Here is a 5,431-nt window from a genome sequence, read left to right as displayed (position 1 = left end):
CTATTTATGTATAATGTGCATGTGTTTTACAAATTGTAGAGAACTAAAGTGTAAAGCATTCATAGCATGATGTTGGGCTATGATGGGAGTTGAATGTGTGAATGGAAAGAAATCTACACAGATTCCTCTTACATCAACCCCAAGCAGGGATGATGTGGATTGCAGTCTAACAACATCTCAGTCCTCCTCCTGTGCAGGTGCAAGGAATTCAGAAGCAATGTCATGTAGACCCAGAACTGTGGTTAACATTAACAAAGGTTAGCTTAAACCAGCCAACTTCAGGAATGACAGCTTGAAACTATTTGAAACTAACCATAATTAATGTTAACTACAGTTTGTTACTGGGACGCGGGTGGCGCTGTGGTCTAAACCACTGAGCCTAGGGCTTGCCGATCAGAATGTCGGCAGTTCAAATCCCCGTGACGGGGTGAGCTCCTGTTGCTCCATCCCTGCTCCTGCCCACCTAGCATTCGAAAGCACGAAGTGCAAGCAGATAAATAGGTACCACTCCGGCAGGAAGGCAAAACGGCATTTCTGTGCACTGCTCTGGTTCGCCAGAAGTGGCTTAGTCATGCTGGCCACATGAGCTGTACACCAGCTCCCTCGGCCAATAAAGCGAAATGAGCGCCGCAACCCCAGAGTTGTCCGCGACTGGACCTAACGGTCAGGGGTCCCTTTACCTTTACAGTTTGTTACTACAGACAACACAACAAGCCTTGGTGATCCAAAAGTGGATCCAGACTCCTCCTCACAGCCGAGCGGAAGGAGGGGGAGAGTGTGCAAGACTAAGTCTTGCTGCAGTGCATTCATGCCACACCAAATCAAGTTTAACATGTTGTCCATATGCAAACATTTCTCAATACGGTATTCCCAATCTTTTGTGTAGCAGGAACATAAATTTTAAGGAACCAATAGCACAGTCCACAATATATACTATTGTACCATAAGGTGTGATGCTTGTCCACAAAACAATATGTTATATTGTATTTTTTCCTGCTGAGATGTGCACTAAGGCTACTACAAATACATGCTTTTAATAGTGCATGTGACAAAGCATAATAAGTAGTACTTGAGGCAGGGAAGCTGTGAAAATGCATTTTCTGCTCCTGACACAAAATCACAGTTGCTGATGGAGGTGCCCTGAATAGACAGCAACCTGGTCATGGGGGTTAAGGTGGCATTTGCTTCCCACCCCAACCATATTCCCTGGATTCCCGGCTTTGAAAATAAACAGCAACCTGATCCTTTGCCCTTCTAGAACCTGAGAAACAAGGCAAAATATACAGGCTGTATTTTCTTTCTTTCTTTCTTTCTTTCTTTCTTTCTTTCTTTCTTTCTTTCTATGTGAGAAATTAGCCTGTTCCTGCCTCAGTATTAAGTCAATGAAAGAAGTCTGAACAATGATTGACATTGAAGAATAGCCTATATAGCCAAATGGACAAAAAGAAGTCTAGAGGAAAACACCCATTGTATGTAGAAATAACTTTTTGCTTTATTTTTAAGCCTTTCTCTCTATCATTCCTGCTGGAGAAGTGATTGCCATCCAATAGAAAACAATTCAGTTATCCAAGATTTTAGTCTAGCTCTGATTGGAGAGTGCTTTATCAACTCAAAAACAAAAGACTGCAAGAAAAAAATTGGAGTTCACAATCTTTTTAACTTGGGTCTTACTTCATACTCAAACATGGCTTACTATTTTTCCTGAGCTTGTAAAGTTTTTTTTTTTTTTAATGCTATTGCAGACAAATGATTTGTCACAAATCCATATTATACCCATATTGCAGGGAGCTGTGCTGTGGCTTACACCACCTTGCATAATAATAGTGTAATAATACCCAAGGGTTTTTCCAGAGGGAATTCACAGGAACCTCTCAGGTGGGGGCCATTGCCATTCTAAGAGAACGAGGGTGGTGTTCATGGTGAGTTCCGGCACCTCTTTTTCTAGAAAAATGGCACCGGTTTGCTGGGGGGGAGGGAATTCGAGTAGAGTACGTCAACCCTCAAGTGTAGTCCCATCTTTGAAGGTAAACGGGGAAGCAATGCATGGAGAAACCTAGGGAAAGAAATAAGCCTTTCATTTGTGTGTCAAAGAGCATCGCTTGGATGCCAGGGCTATCTGCAGATCAGGGGTGGCAAACCTCCAGCCCATAAACCAATTTTGGCCTGCCAAGTTTCCATTCTCTCTCCCAGCATTCCTCTTTCACAAAATCACAGAATTAAGGGATCCCCAAGGGTCATCTAATCCAACCCTCTACAATGCAGGAATCTCCACTAAATCATCCATGACAGATGACCATCTAACCTCTGCTTAGAAACTTCCAAGGAAGGAGAGTCCACCACGTCTCGTGGGAGTCTGTTCCACGGTCAAACAGCTCTTACTGGCAAAAAGTTATTCCTGATGTTTAGTCAGAATCTCCTTTCTTGTAAATTGAAGCCATTGATTCAGGCCCTACCCTCTGGAGCGGGAGAAAACAAGCTTGTTCCCTCTTCCATGTGACAGCCCTTGAGATATTTGAAGATGGCTATCATATTTCCTCTCAGCCTCCTCTTATCCAGGCTAAACTTACCCAGTTCCATCAACCTCATAAGGCTTGTTTTCTTGATTATCTTGCTCACCCTCCTCTGCACACATTCCAGCTTGTCAATTTTAAGCAGTCCCTTCAACTTCTGAAATTTGGGTGTCTTGCAAAGGGCTCAGACTGGCTGTGTGTGCCTGTTCCGTCCTGGGATCAGGCATGTGCAGCCAGGGAAAGTAGCCTCTTTTAGAGACAGTTGCATTTTGGAAGATTGGCTGTGTGAGGAACTTCTCCCACAGGCAGCTGATCCTTCCCAAAGGCACCTTTCCCCCTCTCCTCTCAGCCAGGTGAGTCCCTGACTACCTCAAAAGCCTAGATAGAGAGTGTGTAGCAATTTGGCACAGACTTGCACTAAAAGGGAAATGTGAGGGGTATATCTGAACTTGGGACAATAGTAGCAGAGGCAAAGGAAGCAGTATTTTCAGACACTGCTGAACAGCTGACTGGTTGTATCTGCAAAGCTCTGTGTCTTTGCCCCATGAATTTTGAAACCACACCAAGTGTTGCAAGGAAATTGTGTTAAATGGACCGTGGGGTTTGGGAGAGGCTGGATCCAGTCCCCACCCCACCCCCAGCTTACTCTGCTTATAGTCACAGAGGCAGAGCTAAGCAGCCCAGACGAGTCCAACACAATCAGCACAAAGCAATCTACTTGATAAACTATCAACAGCACAGCTACCAATAGCACTACCTCACTGTCAGAACATCATTACAGGACTGAGAAAATTGTGCTCCAAAGAGATCTCCCTGGTGGTCAACAGTCAGTGCTCATCACAGATCATATATGCAAAATACTGAAATACGGTAAACTTCCTTGCTCAAAATTAAGTAATCGGGTATTGTGCTATTGCAGTGGCTTTCAAATGACTACACAGACCTTTTCACTGCTGGGAGCAGGAGGAGAGAAATCCTTACACAAGCCCCAAAGACAAGGCTGAAATGCATGCAGCCTACACAAAGGATTAGAGAGGGTTGCTCTTATGTGCTGAGATTGGCTGCATCTTCCCCTTTGCAGAGGAGATTGCTTACACCATTATCATGCATTTGAAAAAGGCGAGAGAACGTAAGCTGACATGTTTAAAGCAAAAATATTTAAAGCTTGATAGGATCTGAAGCGTGGACTCTCTTCTCTTCTCTCCCTTGCCGCACACATCTGTCAGGAAGCGGCAGTGTGCCTCTAATAACACAACCTGGCCTTTGTTTTCTCTTGTCATTTCGAATTACACTTAATGTACGGCTACCTGCTGAGACACTAAACAAGGCTCCTCTGTAGTTTTTTTTTCCAGTCAGGGAGTCTCACTTCCCAAGCTTGAGGGTAGTCAGTCTAAAATATGTCTCTGAGGGCTCAAATTAGAAATTCCATGTCATCGAAGATGACTTAACACAGCCACTATTCATAAGGGTGCATTCTTTCCTCTATTAATTATGCCCCCTTTTTCCATCTCACCAATACTAGAGACACATCACTGTACATATTTAATGGAACATAACTAAAAATACATCAGAATTAATTAATGGCCATTCTGTCCCAGAATGTTCAAACTTACCAATGCTTTTGCCCCCTCAAAGACCAGCTGCTTTCTTGCTAGAAAATCTACGAACAAAAAGGAAGAGGTTGCAATAAAGTATTATTTTCACAATATTCTTTTATATTGTGTATGTGTGGGGTTTTGTGTCAGCATCACTATTTGGGTTTTTTATGTTGTATTTATTTTTTACAGTATATAAAAGAAAAGCAGTGTTCAATGTACAGAGCAATATAAAATTATAATTCACAGTTCTTCTCTTGCCACACAAAAATCTCTCCTGCCTCAGCTTCCCCAAGTATTGCATATCCCAGTGCACATTTTGTTGAACTGGTTCCCAGTGGGAGACTGTTGGCACCTGGAAAAGGTGGGGTACCGGGACAAGCCTAGGAGGTGGCTCCTTGCAAGCTTCACACCCCCTTCCCTTCCCCTCCTTAAGTGGGTACTTAAGCAGTACAGTTGTACAAATGCTTAGCACCTAAGATGTCTCACCTTTGTTCAGAAGGGGCCCCTGTTGTCACACTGTTTCTCTGCACTCACAAAGCCAGCATGGTATAGTGGACTAGGACCTCAGAGACCAGGGTTCAAATCCCCAAGCAGCTATGAAGCTCACTTGGTGACCTTGGGCCGGTCACTACCCACTGAGGAGGGGGAAGATCTGTGTACATCACCTTGAGCTCCTCACGAGAAATAGGTGGGATGCAAATGGAATAGAATTGTTATAAGCACCACCTCCTCTCACTGGGTTCCCTTTCAAAACCGCTCCCTCCCTTTGCCATTTTGCCACATTTCTATCAAATGTGTTGCTTCAGCCCCAAATCTTCAGTCTTAACCCACTCGACAAGCAAAACCTGCTACAGAATTGATATACTGTAATACAACGAAAGCAACACTACTTACCACAACCAGTAATGGTTCTGCACAAAGCAGTAATATGCCGAGAAGCTATTTTCACATCATGTGTTTATAGGAAGACACTTGCTGGAACCAGTTGCCAGTTTCCCTTCTCACAGCAGCAAAAAGAGCAGTTTCCACCACCACCCCACCACCATACATAGAATCATAGAATTGTTGAGTTGGAGGGGACCATGTGGGTCATCTAGTCCAACCCCCTGCAATGCAGGAATATTTCACCCTGAGGTGAAGAGTCTCATGCTCTGCCACCTGAGCTCTCTGTCTGCCACAAGCTCCTGGCACTTTTGCTGCTGTGCTAGGGAGCTGGGGATGAGGAAACCTATGCCAGCATTAACTCTAAATTTTATTTGGAAATGTTTGGCATAGACATCATACATGAGATGGTGTGGAAAGACTCTGCTTGCATAAGACTGT

At 43.9% G+C, this 5,431-nt stretch overlaps 1 long non-coding RNA gene across 1 annotated transcript; it reads right to left on the bottom strand.

The window, feature by feature from the left end:
* Nucleotides 1-781: 781 nt before the first annotated feature.
* LOC128412007 (uncharacterized) lies at nt 782-5,092 on the bottom strand. The gene is made up of 3 exons (XR_008330010.1): nt 4,595-5,092; nt 4,124-4,170; nt 782-2,053 (listed from the first exon to the last, which is right to left on the bottom strand). It is a non-coding gene; the product is annotated as an uncharacterized LOC128412007 (long non-coding RNA).
* Nucleotides 5,093-5,431: the final 339 nt, after the last annotated feature.

This window comes from Podarcis raffonei, chromosome 4 (genome assembly GCF_027172205.1).
Source record: "Podarcis raffonei isolate rPodRaf1 chromosome 4, rPodRaf1.pri, whole genome shotgun sequence".
Classification (NCBI taxonomy): domain Eukaryota; kingdom Metazoa; phylum Chordata; class Lepidosauria; order Squamata; family Lacertidae; genus Podarcis; species Podarcis raffonei.
Note: the sequence above shows the minus strand (reverse complement) of the source record. Positions and strands in the feature narration are given on the sequence as shown.